Source organism: Neofelis nebulosa, chromosome 2, assembly GCF_028018385.1.
Source record: "Neofelis nebulosa isolate mNeoNeb1 chromosome 2, mNeoNeb1.pri, whole genome shotgun sequence".
NCBI classification, from domain to species: domain Eukaryota; kingdom Metazoa; phylum Chordata; class Mammalia; order Carnivora; family Felidae; genus Neofelis; species Neofelis nebulosa.
The window spans coordinates 131,898,099-131,925,339 of NC_080783.1; the positions used below are offsets into that span (position 1 = coordinate 131,898,099).

Here is a 27,241-nt window from a genome sequence, read left to right on the forward strand (position 1 = left end):
TTCCACTCACAGTCCCTTGGCCAAAATTAGTGATATGGCTCCAACCTACCCACAAGTGACATATAAGCAATCACATCAAACATATGTATGGGAGAAAACTTTTCCCTTCTTCACTTCTAGGTTCTCTGGCTGGTCTAATAGTTGTATTGACATAACACAGATTACCAGGGGAAAAACAATTTTAATTTTGTATATTCAGAAGCCTCACAAAGACATGAGAGGCTCCCTGGCAGTCAGGGGTAATCGATGCTTATATAACATTCTGATCTAAGGAGAAGGGGATACAAGTGTGGAGTGTCAAAAGGGAGGAAGACAAATCTCAGGAAGATGAGACAAGCAGACGTTTGGTAAACAAATATTTGCCAGGCCCTACAAATAACCAAAAATTTTCTTTGGCATTAGCTCTCTTTTGCTATAGACTATCTAAAAGTTTTTAGGCAGTTAAAGGGGAGATAAAAAGCTCTTCTTGAGTCTGTTGGCTTTCGTCTTCAGCTGGAAACAATCCACATGCCAAAGTGGCATATTCCAGAATCTTGTCTTTACTTCGCCTTGCATGCGATGGTGAGTCTGTCTCCAACATTTCTAACATTTCAGAGTGTTGTATTCTCAGAGGAAACACTGTGAAACAAACATAGACTCTAATTGTATTTCACTAAGCATAAAGCCTTCATGTCAAATCTCAAAATATATTTTAAATCATTTACTAGAGAAATATTGCAAGTAAAAATCCACCTCAGTGCTTTTCTAGCTGAAAATTATGCTTAGCTCAACAAGTATTTTACTATCAGGGTTAATAATGTAATTATGTAGATCATGAATTAAATATATATACTTTAGTAGCCAGACTCCCAGTTACAAGTAATTGGAAAGTTGCAATAAAAACAGCACTTATAATTACACAACAGTCATTATAAGTCAATTTGGTTTGGGCTGTGTACATCTAAACTAATAATTCTATGAATTTAATTATTATTAAATGAAAGGGTACAAAATAGCCATGCCTTACTAAATGATATTTCTACTAAAATAAAAGTTTATCTCAATTTTCATATTTTTGTGGCTGCTTAATATATATTGAATAGCTACACTGTAGCAGATTCCATTTTTCAAAATTAACAATTTGTTCCTGGAGTAAAGGCAATTTACACACCATGTAAAAAATGAATGGGTAACGTCTTCGTCATTTGGGGCTGCTATAACAAAAATACCATAGACTAGGTAGCTTAAACAAGAAACATTTGCCTCCCCCGTGCAGGGGGCCGTGAAGTCCAAGATCAAGGTGCCAGAAGATTTACTATCTGGTGAAAGCCTTCTTCCTGGTTCAAAGATGGTAATCTTCCTGCTGTGTCCTCACATCGTGGAGGGAGAGAATTCTGGGACCTTCATTATAATCCTATTATAATCCCAATCCCATTATGGGGACTCCACCCCACCCATGACCCCATCCAAAGGCCCCAGCTCCAAATAGCATCACATTGCAGATTAGGCTCCAACAGATGAACCTGCGGGGACAGAAACATTTGGTCCATAGGAATGATGCCTCAATACAGAATTTGACTTTCCTTTATTTTTATAGGGACAAAATAAAAGTGATTCTACAATTTTATTTCTTTTAAAAACACACAAAAAGCAATAAAAAAGTAACTCATTGTCATAGCTAACAGTTGCCCAAGGAGACATGGCAATAAAAGTTTATGTGGTATCCTGGATCAGAAAAAAAGACTTTAGGTAAAATCTAAGAATTCCTGAATAAAGTATGGATGTACTTAAAAATATTGAAGCACCTGGGTGGTTCAGTTGGTCAAGTGTCCAACTCTTGATTTAAGCTCAGGTCATGATCTTGCTGTTCGTGAGTTCAAGGCCCACGTCAGTCTTTGCACTGGGATTCTCTCTCTCCCTCTCTCTCTACTCTTTCCCCACTCTCACAATATCTCAAAATAAATAAATAAAACTAAAAAAATAATGTATCATTGTGGGTACATTAATTACAACAAACACATCATATAATAGTACAACAATTGAGGAGACTGGGTATGTGGAATGTGGACACACTTTGTATTATTTTCAAAATTATTCCAAGCCACTAGTAAGCCAAACTATTCTAAAACGAAGTTTATTTGAAAAAGTTAGTCATAACATAATCCTGAAAACCATATTTTTTTTTCAAAATAACATAACTCTTCTACCTGAAGGCAAACTTTGCCTTTTTCTAACTGAATATCATTGTTAATGATGTTCTTGATACCAATACTTCAGTGTTTCATAATTCAACAGTTCATAAAGAAATAAAATTTGAAATCTCATAGAATATAATGAATATAACAGTTATGAATATAACATTGCTTGCATCCTTCAAAGTGATGTACTTGAAAAAGTAATGTGTTATAACTCTCAATGTATGTATAGTATTTGACCATGGATATTAGACTGATATTTGCCTTCTCCACCGCCCCCCTCAAATACTTATTTCACATTGGTTGATCGTTTAAAATAAAGGACAAATAGTTATCAAATGAATGATTTGATTGGAATGTGTTGTTTGGTAAATCAATTAAAAACTAAATTTTCTCCTGCCCCTGATAACCTCTGCAGAAGCAGAAGAGGAAGAAACAGTTGTATCATTGAATAAACATTAAAGTAGAATGTAATCTACATCACAGGCAATCTGCTAGAGATTGCAAAGACAAATAAATCTTACCTTTAAATAGTAAGCATATGTAGCCCATCACATACATGTTTTCAAGATAAATTATAACTAGTCCTTAAGCAAGAGGACTTGCCAGCATCACTCGTCACACATAGTTCATCCGAAATTCACCAGGTAATTGGGTGACAGTCTGTGTTAGCTAACTGATTTTATCCAAAGGAAAAATAAATGCATATCTTTATGACAGAAACTAGTTTTAGAGTAAGGCGCCCATAAATTTAACCTCCTATGCTCTCATGGAAACACAGAGATGGGGCAGTATCTTCTTTGATCACCTCTAAATACATGGTTCTGAGACATTTGAGAAAGACGTTGCTGGGTCATAATGCTGGCAAAAGTCTTGTTTAGCTTTTAAGGGGATTTACATTCATTTTCAAAAGACAAAGAAAACACAATTATACGTTTTTCAAAGTAAATGATCTAGGGAAAGGGCAGAAGGGAAGTCTCTTCCCTTATTTTCAGCAGGGAGAATTATGCATCTTATTTTTAATTTGTATTTGCCCTGACAGTATCCACATGTACTTGAATCATTCAAAGTAACACTCTCGGAAATATCAGAGGACCTTAGAAGTAGGCACAAGAGATAGATACAACTAAGTTGGTTTGAAGAAGAAACAAGAGTGAGTGAGAGACAAATTATCTAGATGTTTAACTTACAATGATATGGCTATTGTAACAACAGACTGAAAACAAAAATAATTACCTCTCCTAAGTACCATGTTAACATGTAATTATTATGACAATAATTATTGCCCTAGGGTTCTAATTATAAGCAAATGAGTTAAGTGAGATTTCAATACTAGAAGTCCTTCACTGAGAAGTTCCACTCCTGTTAATTTTTTGTGAACTTATTTCAATGTATGAAGTATCTGCAACGCTGTACACGTTGCACATTAGTGTTATTATACCGATGTAACCAACACAGTTAAAATATGGAACTCTATCAGTACCTATTTCAAAAATCTTTCTTGGGGCGCCTGGGTGGCGCAGTCGGTTAAGCGTCCGACTTCAGCCAGGTTACGATCTCGTGGTCCGTGAGTTCGAGCCCCGCGTCGGGCTCTGGGCTGATGGCTCGGAGCCTGGATCCTGTTTCCGATTCTGTGTCTCCCTCTCTCTCTGCCCCTCCCCCGTTCATGCTCTGTCTCTCTCTGTCCCAAAAATAAAAAAAAATAAAAAACGTTGAAAAAAAAATCTTTCTTTACTCATCCTAAATTCAGAATATTCTTCTAGAAGCTTTATTGTTTTACATTTTACATTTAGGCCTATAAATCACTGGAAACTGAACAGGATTTTTTTTTCCCCATATAGGCATCTGAATGACTCATGACCACATATTGAAAAGACTATCTTTTCTCACATTGCAGTGGTAATTGTGTCATTAATCAGTTGACCACATATAGCTGGATCTGTTTCTGGACTGGGTATATATCCATTGTGGTTTTTGTTATCCTGTTTCTTTCATTTATTCGTTGAAGCTTGTACCAATACCACAAGTTCTAAAATACTGCAGTTTTATAATGAGTCTTGACATCTGGCACTGTAAGTCCCCCAAGTTAGTTCTTCTTTCTCAAGCTTGATAATTCCAGGTTATAATGATTCCACCTCATGCATATTCTGTGTTATTTCAGTCACCATGTTTTCCTCTTCTGTGTATGTTCCTTTCCTCAGTGGGTAGGGGCTATGGAAAATCATTATGATGGCAATAGGAATAAGTACATGGTGAATGTTGAGGGTTGTTGATAGATATTTGCTAATCCCTTCTATGCATGGGATACACTATTATTTGATTTATTATTTATTGAGAACAGGTCATTTTTCAAAAATGGTTTTTCAGCTAGTTAGAGATGTAACATGACCCCTCTGTGACTTTAGTCAGGTTCCCCTTAAGATATCTAGACCTTGACCTGGTCACAGGTCCTTGTGAGATCTGTATTGTCCTATTTTAGCAAGAATCCTGCTAAGACAGTTTAGGCAGAATCACTTAACTGTGATATCTTATCTAATCATGTTCCTCATCTGTCCTGTCCAGTTCCTCTGGTGATAATTAATTGATTAGCTGACAATCCTGGCCTTACCTTTAGCAAGAATCCTATTAGGTCTATTTAAACAGGATCTGCACCCCACTCCTGATGTTTTCTCTTAGTAATTTTCTATCCACTAACTCCCACCTTGTTCTGTCAATGAATCTCTTCTTGTCCATGTTTCATTAAAAATGGAGCCAAGTTCTGTACTAGTTCTCTTTTGCTCTATTATAATAGATTCTGAATAGATTCTGTCTCTACCATCTTACCGCCCAGCTCTGGTTTCTTGAACAGTTAGAGTGCTATGACTCAGACGGGATCAGATTTGTCACTGGATCCCTGGACTTCTCACCCAGGACCTCAAGTGCACACCTGTGAAGCCTTTTCTTCATTACTGGCTGACTGATCAGAGATCTACTGGTGAGTCTGACTCCTAAGCCACTGCTCTGGATGACAGCCCATTGAAGTACAGTAAGGGCAGATTTTGATTCTTAAGATTCTGAGTATACTCTCTGAAGATGAATTAGAGGACTGGACTTCTTTGTTTGAAAGGTACCTACTGGGCGGGCTAGAAGCTTTTCTTCCTGGCTGTGTATGTCCTGTGGGGATTTTACACCCTGATTCATGTAAAACTCGCTGGAAACTCCCACCACGCCCCACAGATCATTGTTTCAAGTTAGAACTGACTCCCTAGGCTAGAAAATTCTTCTTGATTCATTGCTTCATGTGGGAATTCATTCTCCAACTCTTGGTCTAGAAAAATCTTCCTCAATCCCTGTGAGTCCTCTCTGTTCTCTATATTTGATCATGTTTCCTCATGGGAATTTCTCAACTAAGTGAAACCTCATTCTTGAAACCATGCTGATTATATCCTCCATCAACTCTGTCTTCTTCCTTCCCCCCCTTTTTTTTCCTAATGTTTATTTATTTTGAGATACAGAGAGAGAGAGAACAAGTGAGTGTGCATGCATGGGAGAGGGGCAGAGAGAGAGGGAGAGAGCAAATCCCAAGCAGGCTCCATGCTGTCAGTGCAGAGCACAACGCAAGGCTTGATCCCATCAACCCTGAGATCATGACCTGAGCCAGAATCAACAGTTGGACACTTAACTGACTGAGCCATCCAGGCACCCCTCTCTTCTTCCTTTCTTGATGGCTTGACTTTATGAATAATAATATGGAAATTCACTGGCTTCTTTGGGAAACCTAAGATCTCCCCCACAGGTCCCCTGTGAGACCTCTTTCCCTTCCCATTGCTTCTATTCTTCCTTCCTCCTTTCTCCACCTTTGATCTTCCATTCAGTTCCCTTGAATGCTATTCATATGTCTTCCTCCATCCCTCTTGTTCACCCTTGCCAGACTTTCCCCTTTCACTCCATCAGTCTCTTAAGGAACTCAGGAACCCCTAAAAGCAACTGCCTGTGCAACCGAGTCCAAGCTCATTCTGCTAACCAAAGGGCAAGGCAGTAAGGTAAGAGGCAAGATGTCAGGGCATAGAAAGCAACTTTATTTGGAAAGCCAGCAAACTGAAGAGATTGTAGACTATTGTCCTACGGAACCATCTCCCCTTGGCATGAAATTCGAACTTCTTTTATGTTAGCAAAGGGAGAAGTGGGAGGGAGTTGGAGTCAAAAGGTGATTGACATTGGCAGACATCAGAGGAAGGCCATGTAACTATGTTGTCCTTCGTTAATTGATCTTTTCATGCAGGCATCTGGTCATGTCTTTCCTAAAAATCTTAAACATAGCATAATCATTTCGGTAGGTACTTCCTTATCTCTTCACGTAAGGTAGGTTTGGGGTTAAAAAAAATGGTTCTTGCAAATCTTAGCTGTAAGCAAAATTACTTCAATGATTAACATGCCTACCTGCAGGGCTAAGCAGAAATTTCTGAGCTATAGGTCACAGTAGCAAGGGCAATAGAAGTGACATGGTATCAGATATGCTAAGTTTTTTTTTTTTTCCTTATTACACCTGAGACTGAATTGAAACAAACAAACAAACAGGGGCACCTGGGTGGCTTAGTCACTTAAACTTCCAACTTTAGCTCAGGTCATGATATCACAGTTCTTGAGTTTGAGCCCCTGTAGGGCTCTGTGCTGACAGCTCAGAGCCTGGAGCCTGCTTCAGATTCTGTGTCTCCCTCTCTTTCTGCCCCTTCCCTGCTTGTGCTCTCTCTCTCTCTCTCTCTCTCTCAAAAATAAATAAACATTAAAAAAATAAAAAAAAAACATATGAAAATAATTAGAAACATACTGAATATTTTATCCATTCATATGGTCTTTGGAAATACCCAGACAGCTGTGAGATGTCCCCTCAGTCTCTCATCTAAAACACAATCCACACCTTCCATTATTTTAAATATTAGGCAAAATAAAATCTTAAAAGTCTCTTCCATAAATATTGATAAAAAGCTTTAGCATTCATATTGAACAGGTAATCTTAACTTCTTCCATTTGCTATAAACACAATTCAGATACACATATAAAGAAAAGCAAAAATGGGAGTATATTACTGTGTTTGTCTGACTTACAGTTAAAATTGTAGAAAAAAGAAGTATGATCTTTATGCCTGTCTGTATGCATGCTTATGCATGTATGATATATATATATATATATATATATATATATATATATATATATATATATATATGTAAACTTTTTCTACTTCTGAATGGTATTACCAAATTAAGTTATAAAATCCTTTAAAGGAATAGAGTTCTGTTCAAATTAGCTTAGAGATAAATGAGCTCTGATATTAATGAAATATTGCTAAAACTCTCAGAAACATAGAATATAACTCAAATACTTTTAAAGTTCATGTAACTTGAAAAAATCTTTGGCAAATAGGATTAGTTTAGTATTGTTGGTTTAATTAAAACAGCTATGTCTTCTGAGTTATCTCCTAGTATTAAGTATCATATAAATGTGAATTTTGTAACTAGGCTTTTTATGTTCTTTGCTTTTGTGATACTTACCTAAAGTGCATGTTCCACAAAAAATAGTTAACAAGGAAATAACTTGAACTGATAACTACCTTTGTTTAATAGTATGTGTGTGGGGGCCACCTGGGTGACTCACTGGGTTAAGTGTCCAACTTCTGCTCAGGTCCCAACTCATGGTTCATGGGTTCAAGCCCTGTGTCTGGCTCTGTACTGACAGCGAGAATCTGCTTGGGATTCTCTCCCTTTCTCTCTCTCCCAGTCTCTCTCCCTCTCTCACTCTCTTGGTCCCTCCCCCGCTAGCACTTTCTCTCTCTCAAAATAAATAAATAAACTTAAAATATATATATATTACATGTGCATGAAAATAGTTTCTGAAGTCTTTTTTTTTTTTTTTTTTGGTAACTTGAAACATCTAATAACTTAAGTTCAACAACAAATATTCACTAAATATTTAGATAATTTCTAAGCAACAAATTGCTGAAACACTGCTAAGTAGACATTTAAGTTTAATGCTTCTTATTTTTGTATTTTTAAAATTTTGTCTTTATTTTCTTTAAAGAGAGAGAGAGAGTGCATGTGTACACACAAGCAGGGGAAGGGCAGAGGGAAAGAGAGAATCTTAAGCAGGCTCCATGCTCAGTGCAGAGCCCAGTGCAGGGCTGGGATCCAGTGACCCTAGGATCATAACCTGAGCCAAAATCAAGAGCCTGATGCTCAATGAACTCAGTCACCCAGGAGACCCTATTTTTATATGATATAGAGTAGCTGAATGTATTTGGTTGGGTTAATAAATATGATCCTTTGCCACTGTGAAAAACTGTACCATGGGGAAGCAAATACCTATAAAAATTGTGAGATGGCTATATTCATAAAATTACTAGTTTGCTATGGAATCCCAGTGTGTGACAGACATTGCACAATTATCTACTTCCTAAAGTTCACTGTAAAGAAAAAAAAAGTTACTAATGGTTTGTTCCAGAATGAGAAAGAGGAAAATATAGGATAAGGTTTTTGGGAAAAGTATCTTAGAAAAGTAATCTTCCCTCATGTAGTCACAGTCATGTAGCTGGCTAAGAATGGGTGGATTTATGTATAAGGCTTAAAGATGAGTTCAATAACATGGTGATATAAAACTAGAGTTCTTTTTCTCTCAGTTAAAACAACAAAGGTTTCTTGTACTCTTGGCCTGTTCTTAATAGATTAAAAAAGGTTTTTCTTCACCTTTTAAGTAAACTGCCTAGAATCCAAGATTTTGTGTCTTATCCAAATCATTTCCTGTACTATACGTTAATCTTTATATGCCCTCAAATATTTAAGAGAAACTAAGGATTGATTCATAGTAATCTATGATCCTATTGAATCAAGTGTTCAAACCTTTTGACATGTTTGACAACTTCCCCAAATCAAATTCTAAATTAAGTCTTCTTGTTCTCAAACTGACCTTGAAATTTCCCAGAGGATTCTTGGAAAATCTCAAAAGGATTTGTTCTCTCACATTGTAAAAAGGAGATACTAAACTAATTCACTTATCTGATATATTGAATTACATAAAAGGACATTGTCAAATAAGAACTGTCTTAACCTTCACCAGGTTATATTTATATGGGTAAAGAGTATTAATGTAAGTATTTTAGAAATCAGATCAACTTCATAGAAATTTGTCAATACCCTCACTGTCCACGATAGGTCTTGTATAATATTGTAAGTCACAATTCTAGTTATCAGTTTTAAATGTTTGTGCCATAGAGGAGCGCCCATGTGGCTCAGTTGGTTGAGCACCTCACTCTTGATTTAGGCTCAGGTCATGATCCCAGGGTTGTGGGATCAAGCCCTGTGTCAGGCTCTACCCTGAGTGTGGAGCCTGCTTGAGATTCTCTCTCTCCCTCTTCCCCTCTCCCCTGCTTGCACACACTCTCTCTAAAAATAAATAAATACATAAGTAAATACACAACCAGAGTTCTTTGTCAAAGGAACCCTCAGATCTTTTACCATGCTCTTGTCACCACAGATACTTTTTCTTTTACTCTAATTCTTCCTTGACTGCATTTGTCATCAGTTACAGGCCAGAATGCTTCATCTTCAACAAAAAATGACTGTCTTAGAGAATATGGAAAGGATTATGACAAGGGTTTGGGGGTATAGGCTTCTGATAGCATTGCTTAAATAACTTTAAGAGCTACCACCCTACTGAGTAAAGATTTCCAGAAGTCTAGTGGAGAAGCTAATGAATTCATAAAACTGCTAACCCATGATCAAGCAGAACACAAGTAAATTACATTGGACTGAATGGACTGGTAAATAATAATTACAATTTTTGCTTGTAACATGACTAGCTCTTTAATGTTCTAAATTCTTTATATCAGGAACTCTTTTCCCCTTTGTCTCAAGCTGTCTATAACTCAGATGTGTCAGTAGATATACTTTTGTAAACAAAAATGAAGCATTTATCTTTCTTCCTACCTGATCCCTCCAGAATTGGGGAACTATTGTGGAACATCCTTATTTTCATGGCAATATAATTATTTACAGAGGTTATATAATAATCTATTCTTGTAACAGAACATAATTGGAAACATCAGTTATGTACACCAGGCTCTGACTGGAATGTCATATTTGAAAATGATGCATAGAATCAAGTATGACCAGATGGTTTCAAGGAACTAAGGTTGACTTCAGGGAGCCAAAGCTTACACAGCTCTCTTGGAACAACTGGCCTGGTATTTGGCTTATATGTTTCCAAGCCTCATGAATGAGTAAGGAAGGTTACTTCCTGGATGGCCTAGCACCTTCAAGATAGACCTCAAGAAGAGAGAAATTCCTCCAAATCTGTAAGTGATGAAGGAAACGTCTGATGGCAAGTCTTTGGCTTGGTGTCCCAAGGCTCAAGAAGCTTTAAAAAGTCTAATTTGAAAAAAGTTCCAGCAAAGCAAACTCATAAAGCTCTATGTGATCAATTACTATTCTTGTTATGCTTATGTAAATAATAAGACCAAATCTAGTAAGACCACACTTATTTTTTTTTACTTATTTTGTGATGGAAAATCAAAAGTGGGGTGACTTCAGAGAAAAAAGTTATATTTCAATGAAGAACTTTATACATCCTTGCAGGTTATTAGATTATAATCTTGTTATCTGTCTTTGAGCTATTTTTCATCTCTAGGTAAACTCTTTTTACTTTCTACTTTTTATCTACCTGTAAACTGGTCTGGATCCTGCTTTTTTAATGCATTTGTTAGCAATTAACATTTCCAATTTTTTACCCATCCTCATGACTTGGCATTCTTAAGAACTAAAATTGCCCTTTTTCTTTAAATTCTGAGAGCCGAAGCTGGATTACTTGATATAACTTCAAAATATCAACACAACATAACATGTGTGGGCAACCATTATGCCTGCTGCCATGTGGGACAGTCAGAAAGTTCACTGTGAAACCCAAAGGCATAATCAAATGTATTTATGCTGCAAACCAGGAAATACATGGGATTACCACTGCTGTCCTCACTCAAGTATCTAAAGATACTTCCAGCCGAACGTCCAGAAATCTTCCCAACTGACAGCCCTATAGACTGAGATACTAGTCACTGTATTTCTTTCACTTTCATAGAAACTTCTCTCATTAAATGCCTGATTCTACACCATTTAGCAAATAACTTCTAATGCAAAGTTCCAGTAGATGATTCAGCTGATCTTTAATGAAACGATGACTGAATGAGAAATGGACTTAAAGCCAAAGAAAAGAATGCCTCTCCTTTACTTAACTAGAGGAGGGACTGACAAGACACTCTCCCTGACCTAACTTCAGTCAGGCCTCTAAGCCTTGACCTCGGCATCTGTTCTTGTGGGGCCTGTATCACCTAAATTTAGCATGAATTCTGCTAATTCAGTTTAACCAGAATCTTCCACCCAACTCCTCATCTCCTAGGTGATAACTGATCATTCTGGCTTGATGTTAGCAAGAATTCTTTTAGACTTGTTTAACCAGGTGATACATATATCACCTTAGCAATAAGAAAATACATATATAATTAAAATGCCAAGAGTAATATAAGTGTTAATTAGTTGAATTCAAGCTAATTTATTTAGATCTAGAAAGCTAAATATGATTTTATTTTAAGGCATAGATTACAATATAAATATAAATGTGGAGATAAAAATGAAATGATATATTCAGGTGGAAGTTAAAGGAGTAATCTAGCTGATTCTGTAGCTTTTGTAATAGACAAAATCCTGTGAGTACTAGTAAGAGTTAAGATGTATTGAGGGGCGCCTGGGTGGCTCAGTCGGTTGAGCAGCCGACTTCAGCTCAGGTTATGATCTTGCACTCTGTGAGTGCGAGCCCCGCGTCGGGCTCTGTGCTGACAGCTCATAGCCTGGAGCCTGTTTCAGATTCTGTGTCTCCCTCTCTCTCTGACCCTCCCCCGTTCATGCTCTGTCTCTCTCTGTCTCAAAAATAAATAAACGTTAAAAAAAATTTAAAAAAAAAGATGTATTGAGCACACTGTTCTAAGTGTTCTGCAATTATTATGTCTTTTAACCCTTACAAGCACTTTATACAGTAGGGACTATTATCCCCATTTTAGATATAGATTTAAAAATAAAACTCAAAAGGGAAAATTAACAAAGTTTATCAACCAAGTGTATTCTGTAAGATGAGGTTGGGCAGAAGTCTAGGAATGAAAGAGAAACCGTGCTTTTAGAAGGCAAGTACTCAATGCAGAGGTGATACATTCTAATATAATTATAATTTCCACAGTCAAATAACTCCTATCGAAATATCTCATTACTAGCTTATCTAGCTTGCTGTAAGCCAGCTCACTCAACAAAATAAAAAGTCTTCATTTGGTGCTTTCTATCTCCTTATTTAATTCTCATTTCATGTCAACATATTTCCCTGTGGCCCTAGAGGTGGTAGTGGTTCCTTTGTCACCACCATCAGGGTATTGCAGTATTTCCTAGTTTTCCTCCACCTTAAGAATAGTTTTGTAAATAGTCCCTCCCTAACCTGAGATTTGGGGGCAGGATAATGGCTAAGGGGTCGTGGTAGAGCCTATATCCTGAGCCTTAGGGCTCTCTACTACAGTGTGCCAGGAAATTTCCAAATTGTTACCTTAACTACAAGTCATATCGAGTCCAGCCAGACCTTAATTAACTAACAAAGTAGACTAATTCCTTCTATCCTAGGTGTTTAAGACAACCCATTAAATTCAAAATCCTGGATAAGATAGGTCCATGGCAAGAAATATGGCCCATTGAGTCCTGTGTTTTGCCCAGCTTGCTCTATTACCCTTATTATACACCCCACTTAAGTACCTCAGACTGCTGCAGCAATAGATTTGTGGGGCAAAGGGGCTGTCTTTGCCTATAGGTTTTTACCTCTCATACTGGTTGTGCCAGGATGAATATCACAGGCTTACAGGCAATAAGAATGGTGTTGGTAGATTCAGAGGAAAATAAACTTGGACTTTTAGAGTAATTTCTCCAGATGAAATTACAGAAAGGCTTTTAAAGCAGAAGTGGATGGATGTTTGCCTCCATTGGTAAGAGGTTTAGGGAAATTTGTAAGTTCAATATTCTTAGCTTTATCTATATCTACCCAAATTTCCTCATCCCATGTTCTAGGGTGCTATCCCTTTGCTACAGTGTCCTTACTTTAGCATAGGAGATTTGGAGTGGGGAGTGTGGAGCATTTAATTGGCAATCAACTCTCTTACTCTCAGATTAATCCTGACATTCCCAGCTATTATAGGAGACCAAGAACTCCTTTAAAAATTTCATGGAGGCTCCTAATTGTATATCCATAACTTTTCATTTCACTTTTCCCTTGGGATACACTTTAGTACCTTCCTAAGTAGCTAGGTGACACTATAAACTTAATAAACAATATTTTTAACATAAAAACTAAGTACCATAGTTACTTGCTCTCATAATAATACCTTGATCTCAACTTGCTACATTGCTACCAGTGTTGATCATTTGATTGATCATGATTATATTGCAAATCATAGACAGTCTATGTCTACTATTACCACTCTAACCAATATGTTACATTTCCTCAGCCAGGTAGTTATCTCTGAACTCCTTTAATATACGACCATCCTAATCCAAAAATTCTATTTGGAGGGTTTCCTTCCTGGGCCCACATTCAGTATCAGTAACTATATCAAATGAGTCGAATCATAAGTCAGATAGTGCTCCCTGAAATTTAAAAGATTCTAGGATTTGCTAAAATATGAACAGTAAATAGGGAAATCACAGAGAAAAATATAGCACATGAAGGCTAGAACCTGTACAGCTGCAAAAACTCCCTATACCCAAAGAATTTAGGACCAGGGAGAGTATCTAAATGCAGAAAGAAGGGAGTGATGTAGAGGAACATTCTGATAAAAGCAGTGACATTCATACAAGAAGCACTAAAAGCACTGAAAGCCTGATATCATCTCAATGAGTAGGAGCAGAAATAATAAATACCCATAATTGCTCTCCTTTCTCCCTCTCTTCTCATGCTGAGTCTCCCCACTGGCTAAACCAAAGAGAAATAGAGAGAAAGGGAGCTCAGGGCACAGATCAAGGTGAAAAGGGAAGAAGCCAATGTTGAGAGGCTAATAATATATGTGATGATAAAGAAAAACCAGAGCTAGACAGTAGTTAAAGTAGTACAAACAGGTTTCATTCACGACCTATTACAGTAGGGAAAGGAGACCTTTATATAAAACTGGGCTCAGTTCCAAATACAGCTTGGACAAGTGAGGATTTATAGCCAAGAACTCAGTGAGGGTCAGTGAATGGAAAATTACCAAGAGGAAACCTCAGGGGTAAGGAGGGATTCTGGCTAAACCAACTTGACAAGATTCTTGCTGAAAGCAGACCAAGATGATCTGATACCACATGGTGGGTGAAGATATACATCAGATATCAAGGGTTCTCCAATACCCAGAATGAGGGTTCTCCCTTAACAAGGTTTTGCCTGAAACTGGGCTATGCAGGTCTGGCAAGGACAAGATCTAGCTCAGAATGGAGTTCAGAGGAGCCTGACTGAAGTTTGGTCAAGGAGTCTTTTTCATGATGTTGTTTTCACTAATATCTTTATTCAGATATCTAACTGGTTTTTTAAGCTTAGTAGATCCAAAACTAAAATCTGTTCCTCCTCGAGTTCTCCTTCTAAGTCAGTAAAACAAAACAAATAAACAAAAAACAACAACAAAAAATGAACTTGGTGTTATATTTGACTCTTCAACCTCTATCACATTAAATTATGTTGATTATACTGTCTGAATGAAGTACCCAAAAGAAAAAATGCTGACTCTGACCACTTACTAAGTTTTCTACTATTACCATTCTAGCCAAAGTTACCACTGACATAGCTTTCTTAATATTCTCCCTGCTTACAGTATTAAATACTTGTAGAATATTTTATAATCACTGTGATCTTTTAAATATATGAGTCCAATGTCATTTCATCATTTCTATTCTTAAAATCCTATAAAGACTTCCATCACATGTAATATAAAATCCAAAGTCCTTATTATGGCCTATAAGGCTCTAAACATCTAAAATACGACTATCTTTATGTCCTGATGTCCTAATTCTTTAGTTTCATGAATTTTGCTTTAGTCACACTGGCCTTCTTCCTTTTCCTTGACCACTAGCAGACTGACTTCTGCCTCTGGGTCCTTGCTAATTGCTCTATATGGAATTCTCTTTTCCCAATTATTCGGAGGCTCACTAAACTCATTCAAACATTTGCTGGAATACTGTCCTCTCAGATACCCATGCATAATCAATGTATATAATATATAGCTGCATATGTTATAATTCTATATGTGTGCATTTACATAAATTATGTATGTTAATATATAATAATTATTATATAACATATATAGTTAGTAAGTGTGATGTGGCCAATTGATCTGAACAATAATTCTCTTTTATTAAGATTTAATTAAGTTAGAGACCCCTGGGTGGCTGTGTCGGTTAAGCGTCTGATTTCAGCTCAGGTCATGCTCTCACTGCTCCTGAGTTCAAGCCCCGTGTCGGGCTCTGTGCTGACAGCTCTCAGCTGGCAGCCGAGAGCCTGCTTCAGATTCTGTCTCTGTCTCTCTGCCCCTCCCCAACTCAAGCTCTGTCTGTCTCTCTCTCTCTCGAATATAAATAAACATAAAAAAAATTTTTAAGATTTAACTAAGTTAGAAAAGAGTTTTATAAAATCATTTTAATTAAATATAAATATAAAGCACGTTTTTCTCATATAGCAAATTTAAAAATAATTAGGATAAGTGAAGGAGTCTGTGGATAATAATACTGACATCTTGGAAAGAATTTAATGGATGTATTTAAATTATATTCTTATTAATTGTCCTTTAATAATTCATCCCTAGTTTTGAGTCGAAAACTCAGACATTTTTAGTTTTCTGAAGCACTAGGTTTTTTCAGTAGCTAAAATTTACATTGGAACTGAGGCAGAGATAGAGCTGTTGGCTTCAATTATGTCCATTTTTTTTAAGTTTATTTATTTTGAGAGAGACAGAGACAGCACAAGCAGGGGAGGGTCAGAGAGACAAGAGAGGGAGAATCCCAAGCAGGCTCCGTGCTGTCAGTGCAGAGACCTATGCAGGGCTTGAGCCCATGAAACTGTGAGATCATAACCTGAGCTAAAACCAAAAGTTGGAGGCTTAACCAACTGAGCCACCCAGGCGCCCCAAATTATGTCCATTCTTTTTCTTTGGCCAAATGTTTCACATAACTTCTTAAAGTAGTATGAGGTTATTACAGAGACAACATGCTTTATTCATTCACATTTCTTATTCAAGAGTCTATAGTTTGTTTTGACTCTAAATGTAGAAGAAAATAAACAAGAGGAAATATACATGACAAAATACAATAATAATTATGCATAACTTTATTTAAACCAGTAAATATTTTGACTTAACTTTCCAGACTTTTTAAAGATATTTGTACTCCCAATTACTGTGAACTTTGACTCTACACATTTTATCACAAAATATGTAACACTTAAAAGTGTCTTATCTAAGACTTAATATTTGTCTAAGATTTAAAACATGTCATTTCAAACTGCTTTGGAAATGGAAACTTTCAGAAACTCTTCTATGAAAGGCTTGTATTCCCTTTTTAAAAAAGAGGGGGAATATAAAATCATATTTAATCAAGTTTTTTTCTTTTAGCAGAAACTTAAAATTGGTTTCCTCATAGTTACAAACTTATCTATCTTAGGCAGTGACTATTGGGAAGATAATGACACTTCTTCTCATGGGGTTAAATTTATTTCCAAATTGAGAAACTAGGCGGAATTATGATACTATTGCTACCATCTAAATAAAGATGATGTAGATGCTGAATTACAGTTTACCTCTGAGGCAGCAATTAGAAACTAACAGATTCAAATAAAAAGCGAATAGAGGCTCTGTAGTTTTCATGGATGCCCACGTCTTCTTTCTATTGTTCTAATTATGGAACAGCAAATACCAAGTAAAACTTAGTGTAGCCGGGTGGTGGTGTGACTCAGCCTTGACTAGTAATACGAAGGAGGCATTCAGCTTGGGTACTTTTTTCATCACACTGTGGGCTATCTAGTGCTCTGTCTCACAACGTCTTTTTGTAAGAGTAAAATAAAGGCAGTTGTACTCACAGTTCCTGTTATCTCTAATTCCATCAGCATTCATAGTATTTGCTTGGTTCCTTATTAGTATGAAAAATCAGGCCTCCATACTATTTACAAAGAAAATAATAGAAATGTAGACAGGTGTATTCATAAAGAGGCTGATTTAGGAAAAATACATAATGGCAGCTAATGAAATTAAAATAGAAAAGGATGTCCTTATCCTGTTCCTTTATAGTGCTTTGCAAATAAGACTGTAGAGTTGAAAGTCCCATTAACTATGTAAAAAACAACTTTTTTGATGTAAACATTTTATCCACTTGTTATCTCACTTCCTGTTACTTTCTTTTGCAGATTAAACAGATAATATTTCTCTCCAAATAATGTATTTACAGTTTTTATTTCTTTTCCAACCTGAAAGACATTTAAGAAAAAAACTTGCAAACTCTAATTTTTGATGCTTAGAACATGTATAACAAACAATATATATGAATCTACTCTGTGCAATAATATTCTCCAGGTTTTATTTAAAAATCATTGCACTTGCCAAAAAATCATTTGTCTAAATTATTAACAGATTATAATTTTGAGTCAATAATGTTAATAATCTGAGTCACTGGTTTTGAAAAGAATGAAGATTACTTATTTATTGACCCAGTGTTATACACACAACAATATAATAAAATAGTGTCTGTTTAAACAGCCTACCATCTTCCCAACTAGCCATCTTAAAGTCCTTTATTTTAGCCTGTTCATTACTCATATACTAACAACTGTGTATACGATGGGGCATGAATATATATATCTCAGCAAGATTTCTGAGTTCAAATTAAAAGTAATCAAATGATAGTCATCAGATTATTTGTTGTAAAAATCTATCACTAGGAAAAATTTGTCTCTGCACTGTTCCACCTTCAGTGGTTTCCCAAATAAAAACTTATTGCCAGAAATTATGTACATTTTGTAGGCCAGTGTATATGCTGAATAAATCATGTCTTCTATAGCTGTTGTCTTCTGTATTATTTTAGGATGTACCATGTTTTTTATAAATATCTAAAATATGTAAATTTCTTCTCTGAATGTGTGATTAGTTCCTTTCTAGCCAAAGGAGACTTCCCCCATGATCAAATTCAATCATTTTTCTATGTTTTGGAATTCTGCCTGAAAATGCTTATTTTTATTTATGAAAGATGTGCCAGAAGATCTGCAAGAGCAATTTTGTAACACTTATAAGCATATTTTTTTCCAATTTGAAATTGAGCTTACAGCTAGAAGTAGCAGAACAAATGTAAAAAATATCATTATGAATTTGTAAATGCTGTGAATTCAATAGCATGGTTAGAAAATGAATGGCAATACTTGGGCGATATTGTATTTTAATATCACACTAAGAGTGGACAGAATGTGTTTATTAAGTAAAAACTGAAATATATCTGGAATATGTCATTCCAAACGTTGTTCACTGAGCACACAAGAGTTTATATTGAAAAATATTGGAAACTGAGGCTGAATAAACTGCATACATTGAGATGATCCTACAGATTTTTATTTTTAATTTTTTAATACAGTGTGACAGTCATTAATTTATTGTCCCTCAGCTATTTCATCCTTTTTGCCTGCTCTGTGAAAATGAATCTGATGCCCCTAAATATTTTCCTGTTAGCACCTGACACTGAAGCTTTATCAGTAGAAGAAAGTGGAGAGGAACTACAGAGTGGAGTCTGTTTCTTGTTACTGTTGTGCTCCTCTGGCACGCTCCTGCAGTGTGCTGGGCTTTCGTGAACACCAGGCTCCTGTAGTGCGCGCGGATTCTCCACTGCCTGGCTTCGGCTATGTGTGGAGAGCAACAGCTTCTAGAGACCAGCAGTTTCTTTGACACCTTTTCCAAACATTTCTGTAGCAAAGTGCCCCTTGTGAGACACTCCCCCAAGAAAAGCTTTCATTAGCACTCTAGAGAGCAAATTTCTGGCAAGTTTACTGCAGTGACTTCTCTTTTAGTGAGCCACAATTCTGCCTCTCCACAGGTCTTGATATAAGACCCATGTGTGTGTTTTGAGAGGAGAGTGCTATTTCTTGAGTGCTCTGTCTCAGCCCGAGGCAGGATACCTGTTCTATTATTTGTTATTCCTATAGTCAGTGAACTTACTAGAGATTCTGGAGTAAATATGTTTGCTTGTGTAGCTAGATGTCACTCTTTCAGCTAACTTGGTTGGCTGATTGAAATTTGGACTCAGGAGTAGTTAATGAGACTGAATTGTCAGAGCAGTCCTAGCATACTGTGGAGAATGAAGTGCAAAGACTTAGGGATGTAGGAAAGCTGAACTGAATTTAACATCTAATATTCAATTATGGATGTGATGTAGTTTTTGGAGCAAATCAACGCAGCCATTGTTTTAGTTTCTTCATTCTGCTTTAACAAATTACCAAAAACTTAACGAATAAAAACAACAAAAATGTATCATCTTACAGTTCCTGGGATCAGACATCCAAAATCAGTCTCAATGGGCTAAAATCAAGTGTCTGCAAGTCTACATTCTTTCTAGAGGCTCCAGGCAACAATCTTTTCCTTTTCTTTTCCAGCTTCTAGAGGCCATCTGTATTCCTTGGCTTGTGGCCACTTCCTCTATCATCAAAGCTGACTGATTTGGCTTCCTAACTGACTTTGGCTTCTGGTATCACATCTCTCTCTGATTCTGATCCTTCTTTCACCCTCTTATAAAAACCCTGTGACTACATTAAGCCCATGTGAATAATTGAGGATAATTTTCTCATCCCAAGATACCTAACTTAATCACATTTACTATGCCCCTTTTGTAAAGTAACATTTTCATAAGCTTCAGGATTAAGATTTGGGCATCCCTGAGGTACTATTATTTACTTTACCACAATTTCTGACACTTGGTATGCAACTATCGACCCAGCTAATCCCTTTTTCTCTTTACCAAGTTGCAGGGATTGCCAGGAGCAGTTTGCATTTACCTGCAGGGCCACTGGTGTAGTTCTAGAAGATTGATTCAGGACTGTGTTAATTCTACTTGCCATAATGCAGTCTATAGATTTTGATCATCTTGACAATCCACAAACACCTAAGTGGTCCACTATCCTAATGACATTATGCTGATTGGATCTGATGACCAGGAAGTAGCAGGTGCATTATGCAAAGAAGAGGATAGAAGATATACTCACAGATTTCATGAACCTGTCTCTGTAGGGTAGTTTCTTGTATCAACAGTCTAGAGCATGTCAAGAAATCCCCTCCAAAGAGAACAAGTTGCTGCAACTTTCACTGTGTACTATGAGAAAAGAGGCACAATACTTGGCAGGCCATTTTGGATTTTTGTGTAACATATACTGTGTTAATCTGACTCATCTAGAGTTACCCATAAGGTTTCCAGTTATAAGTAGGTACCAGAACAAGAGAAGACTCCTTATCACATTCAGGCATCAGTATAAGCCATTCTACCTCTTGGGCTTCATAATGTAATAGATTTAATAATACTTGCATATAAGTATGTTGTATGGGCCTCCAGCAAACCAAAAGTAGGAAAATTGCAGGGAAGACCTTTAGAATTTTGGAAGAAAACCTATTCTTTTCATTGAAAGATAACTAGTTTCCTTTTGAGAAATAGATATAGACTTTCTACTAGTCTTGTTAGAGATTGAAAGCCTAACCGTGGAACCTCAAGTGACCAAGACATCTAAGACTCATGTCATTTCACACAGCATTGAGTATGACCAAGTAACTCATTTCAGATCAAAGGAAGTACAGCAATGGGCTCATATTTGTGCATTTAATTGATTTTACCATATACCCAATCAATTGAAGAAGCTAGCCTAATTGAAAGGCACAATGATATATTGAAGACTCATTTTGTTACCAGTTGGGAGACAACCACTTAAAAGAACAAAATTCTATTTACAGGACTCAGCATATGCTTTTAATCAGAATTCTGTAAGATGTGGAAGTGTGAGTGGAGTCTGTCATATTATACCTAGAACTCACTTACGGAATATTTTTTTCTTACCTGGTAACTTTGAGCTGTTTCTTTGGAGACATTAATTATCAAGATGGGATGATTCCAACAAAAGGCACACAACAATGGTTCCACTAAACTGAAAGATGAGATCACCTCCTGGACATGTAAGGATCTTTCTGCAACTAAGCTAACAAGAAAAGGGGGTATTAATTTGCTGGCCTGCACAATTGACCCTGTCTGCTAAGTGGAAATATGTTCTACACAATAAATACAAGGCAGCCTACATCTGTATTCCAGGGGATTCTCTATGGTACTTCCCAATACGTCCATGTCCAATGGTAAAGGTTTATGGAAAACTAGAGCAATCAAAAAAAATCAGAACATTGAGGGCTTGGGCCTTTCACAGATATAGAACGCCAAGCAGCAAATATTCTTCCAGAAGACAGAGGAAATACTGAAAGAGTAGTTGAAGAAAAGAGACATAGTTGTCAATTAGGACCTCATGAGTAATTACAGAAATGAAAACTATACGAGCTTTGCATATTTTCAAATTTCCTACATGTATTTATTTGTATATATTAGCCATTGTGTTTGCTTTCTTCAGTTCTCCATTAGAAACCTCCCTATGAAGAGCTTTCTCCAATATGTTAAAGGGCAGGTTTCTGGCAAGCTCCAAAGGATGGGTTTCCAGGGAATTCCAGTCATACAGCCAAACAGTGACAACGCTGCCATTCTGCAAGGCACAGTTTTGCAAACTCCAACACATTCTGGCTCTTTGAAATGTATGCAGTTCCCTATTTCAACCCTATTGGAAGTGACTGCTTCTATATCTGTTAGAAAATTCTTCAGAGTTATGTTTACTTCTTTTTTTTAATTTTTAAAAAGTTTATTTATTATTGAGAGACAGAGAGACACAGAGCGTGAGCAGGGGAGGGGTAGAGAGAGGGGGATACATAGAATTGGAAGCAGGCTCCAGGCTCCAAGCTGTCAGCACAGAGCCCTATGCGGGGCTCAAACTCACAAACTGCGAGATCATGACCTGAGAGGAAGTCGGTCACTTAACCAAGTGAGCCACCCAGGCGCACCTGAGTTATGTTTACTTCTTACTAGCCAATTTATCACATATCAATCCAACTCCTATTGTAGTTTATCATTCTTTTTTTTTTATTTTTTTATTTTTTTTATTTTGGGGACAGAGAGAGACAGAGCATGAACGGGGGAGGGGCAGAGAGAGAGGGAGACACAGAATCGGAAACAGGCTCCAGGCTCCGAGCCATCAGCCCAGAGCCTGACGCGGGGCTCGAACTCACGGACCGCGAGATCGTGACCTGGCTGAAGTCGGACGCTTAACCGACTGCGCCACCCAGGCGCCCCTTAGTTTATCATTCTTTATATGATTCTGTTCAAACCACTGTGCGGCTCTCTCTCTCTGGATAAGTCAAAGATTTATACATATGACAAAATACATTGATTGATTTGGTAATGGTAAACTAACCTGGCATTCTTGGTATTAACCCCCTACGGTCATGATACACTCACTATTCTTTTAAGTATTGTTGGATTCAATTTGCTAATTTTATTTTATTTTTTTTTTCCCACGTTTTTATTTATTTTTGGGACAGAGAGAGACAGAGCATGAACGGGGGAGGGACAGAGAGAGAGGGAGACACAGAATCGGAAACAGGCTCCAGGCTCTGAGCCATCAGCCCAGAGCCTGACGCGGGGCTCGAACTCACGGACCGTGAGATCGTGACCTGGCTGAAGTCGGACGCTTAACCGACTGCGCCACCCAGGCGCCCTCAATTTGCTAATTTTATATTGCAAATTTTGCATCCATGTTCAGGTAAGATATTGGCATGAAGTTTTATTTATAGTATCTTTAGCAATGGTATCAGTGTAATGTTATAGGTGTAATGTTGATCTCATGAAATACATTAGAAAGTACAATTTACTTCAATTTTCTGAAGAGTTTGTGTAGAATTGGTATTATTTCTTCTTTAAATGTTCAGCAAAATTCACCAATAAAAATTTTTTGGTTTGACGTTATTTGTGTCATATAACTTTTAACTATAAATTCAATGTTTTTTATAGATATAAAACCATTCAGATTATCTATTTCTTCTTGAATGAGCTTCGGTAGTTTGTGCCTTTCAAGGACTTTTTTCTATTTCATCTAAATTGTCTTATGTATTAGCAAACATTGTTCAGTACTTCCTTATTATTCTTAGTGTATGTGTAGAAATTGTAATGGTGTCACCTATCCCATTCCTGATATTGGTGAATTTGTGTTTTTTCTTTATTTTCATTATCGGTCTCTTTAGAATGTAATCAACTTTGAATTTTGTTGATTTTCACAAAGAGCCATTGATTTTTTTCCTTTTATTTTATTTTTTTTCAATCTTGTTGTTTTCTGCACTGATTTAAAGTTAGTTGTTCCCCAGAGCCTGGGTGCCTCAGTGGGTTAAGAGTCCAACTTCAGCTCAGGTCATGATCTCAGAGTTAATGGGTTTGAGCCCCAAGTCGGGCTCTGTGCTGCCAGCCCAGAGCCAGGAGTCTGCTTTGGATTCTGTGCCCCTCCTCTGTTCTCACTGTCTCTCTCTCTCTCTCTCTCTCTCTCTCTCAAAAAAACATAAAACAAAAACAAAAACAAAACAAAACATTAAAAAAAAAATTAAGTTAGTTGTTCCTCAGAGAAAACCTGCAGAAACAACTTAACAGAATGGCACTAAATTCATATCTATCAAAAATCACGCTGAATATAAATGGACTATATGCTCCAATCAAAAGAATGGGGCATCAGAATAGATTAAAAACAAAAACAAAAACAAAAACAAGACCCTTCCACTGCCTACAAGAGACTCATTTAAGATCTGAAAACAACTGCAGATTGAAAGTGAGGGCATGGAGAAATATTTATCATGTTAATGGACATCAAAAGAAAGCTAGAGTAGCCATACTTATATCAGGCAAACTAGATTTTAAACCAAAGACTGTAAGAAGAGATGAAGATGAACACTGTATCATAATAAAGGGGTCTATCCAACAAGATCAAACAATTGCAAATATTTATGCTCCCAGTTTGGAAGCCCCCAAATATATAAACCAATTAGCAACAAACACGAAGAAACTCATTGATAATAAAACAATAATAGTAGGGTACTGTAACACCCCACTTATAGTAATGGGCGGATCACCTAAGCAGAAAATCAACCAGGAAACAATGGCTTTGAATGACACCCTGGACCAGATGGATTTAACCCCTATATACAGGACATTTCTTCCTAAAGCAGCATATTACACATTCTTTTTGAGTGCACATGGGACATTATCCAGAATAGATCACATACTGACTCACAAATTAGTCCACAACAAATAAAAAACAAAACAAAACTGACATTATATCATGCATATTTTCAGATCAGAACACTATGAAATTTGAAGTCAATCACAAGACAAAATTTTGAAAGACCACAAATACATGGAGGTTAAAGAACATCCTACTTAAAAATTAATGGGTTAACCAGGAAATTAAAGAAATGAAAAAAAAATACATGGATTTGGAAACAAGTGAGAATGAAAACATGATGGTCAAAAACCTTTGGGATGCAGCAAAAGTGGTCATAAGAGGAAGTATATAGCAATACAGGTCTACCTAAAGAAGCAGAAAAATCTCAATAGACAACCTAACCTTATACCTAAAGGAGCTAGAAAAAGAACAGCAAATGAAGCCTAGCCAACAGAAGAAAGGAAATGCTAAAGATTAGAGCAGAAATAAATTATATAGAAACAAAAAAAACAAACAAAACCCAGTAGAACAGATCAGTGAAACCAGGAGCTGCTTCTTTGAAAGAATTAACAAAATTGATAAACCTCTAGGCTGGCTTACCAAAAAGAAGAGAGAAAAACTCAAAAAATAAAATCACAAATCTCTGAGAGGAGAGATCACAACCAATATGACAGAAATACAATTATAAGAGAATATTATGAAAAGATATATCCCAACAAATAGAGCAATCTGGAAGAAATGGATCAACTCCTAAAAACATATAAACTACCAAAGCTGAAACAGGAAGAAAGAGAAAATTTGAACAGACCCATTACCAGTAAACCAGCAAAGGAATTGAATCAGTAATCAAAATTCTCCCAAGAAACAAGTCTAGGGCCAGATGCCTTCCCAGGGGAAATCTACCAATCATTTAAAGAAGAGTTAATACCTATTCTCAAACTGTTCCAAAACATAGAAATGGAAGGAAAACTTCCAAACTAATTCTATGAGAAGAGAATGACATGGAAATACATAGCTAATTAACCTTCCCTATCTGATTAAACAGGAATGTTATATTATATATGTCAATAGAGTATTTAGGGAAAATGCTAGAACAGTTGCCAAAAATGATAAGATTATTATATGCTAACCACTTTGAATGTATGATAGGTAAATGTAACTTTAAGCATTTAAAAGAAAATTAGCTTAAAAACTTAATATTAATTCCAAGTTTAACAGAAAATTTCTTACAACTATTACTATTTCTGAATTACTATTGTTTTTTTATTCAATTGCTAATAAAACATTTGGAGACAAAACAAATAAGAACCTAATATAAAGATTTTCTGTAGATACTGAAAGTAATCACTTGTACGCTCAATATAAATAAATTACCTATAATATAATTTATAGTAATAAGCATAAAATATGCAACTGAAGTGATTAATCACTTAAATAAAATTAATGCTTAACACTGTGTTTATTTTATGCCGCTATACCTTTATTACAACTTTAATTTGATTATGGTTGTAATGAAGATAATGCTATTATATGCAACAAATGCCATTAGTGCTAATAGCTGATAACATATTCCATGATGAGAAACATTTTAGGTACTATTTAGATTTCCAAAAGCTCTACACCTATTTATAATATTAAAACAAGAGCAACTGCACCGATAAATAGTGTTTCTTTAGCAGTGATAGTTATTTTCTGACTTTGGTTTAAATTTTATCTTTCAACTCAAATTGCCTATCAGAAAATTGCTAATGCAATTTTGAATAAACAAAACAATTTATATATGCTCACATTTTTTGTGAATAATCGTCAAGGAAATTCTTCAAACTAAATGGATCACATTATATATATATAAGCCTTCTTCACATCAACCAACATATAGGTATCAAAGTGATATAAAATAGATTAGGTTGCATCTCAAGAAATAGAATGATGCTATTAAATTCAAGAAAAACATTATAGTAACTACGTAGAATGAGAAGTGCAAATCTGTGATACACAGATTAATGTAGAAATAAAGTTCCTTAAATATCCAATGCTTTTGAGCCAATTACAGGGGATCCCTATCCAGTGCAGAATTCAGCAGAGTAAAACCCATGGGGGAAAAAAAAAAAACAACCAAACCTGACCAGTGGCTTATTTGTGTAAATAAAGTTTTATTGGAACACAGTCTCACTCATTTATTTACAATCAACTGTATTGTCTAGAGCTTATTTCACACTACAGTAGCAGATATCATATGGCTCTCAAAGTTTAAAATATTTTCTATCTGGCTCTTTGCAGATCGCTGATCTAGAGCAATTCTTGGGCAAATAACTTACTTGGCAGCTCCCAGATTGATTAATATTTCTCTCTTTCCCTCTTTTTCTTTTCCTTCCCTTCCCTTCCCTTCCCTTCCCTTCCCTTCCCTTCCCTTCCCTTCCCTTCCCTCCCCTCCCCTCCCCTCCCCTTCCCTTTCTTTTCTTTCCGTTTTGCTCATTCCTCAACCAATTCTCATTATGCCTTTATTGTCTGGATTTCATAATTTGTAATTAAGTCCCGCATCTTCGGTTTTGGATTTCCTTATACCTACAAAAATTAGGAGGGCTATGTACCTGACTAGGTCTCATTAAAGCTGAGCAATGACAGGTCTACAAAATAGGCAGACACAAATAAAATCCTTAGTGGATGTTCTGTGATTTTCCTGAGAATGCAGTTCG

The 27,241-nt window shown here is 36.3% G+C and overlaps 1 long non-coding RNA gene across 1 annotated transcript; it reads right to left on the reverse strand.

Annotated features, from left to right (window-relative positions):
* LOC131493337 (uncharacterized) lies at window positions 1-27,241 on the reverse strand. Its single transcript, XR_009252573.1, has 4 exons — window positions 27,137-27,241; window positions 21,308-21,446; window positions 17,313-17,392; window positions 1-618 (listed from the first exon to the last, which is right to left on the reverse strand). It is a non-coding gene; the product is annotated as an uncharacterized LOC131493337 (long non-coding RNA).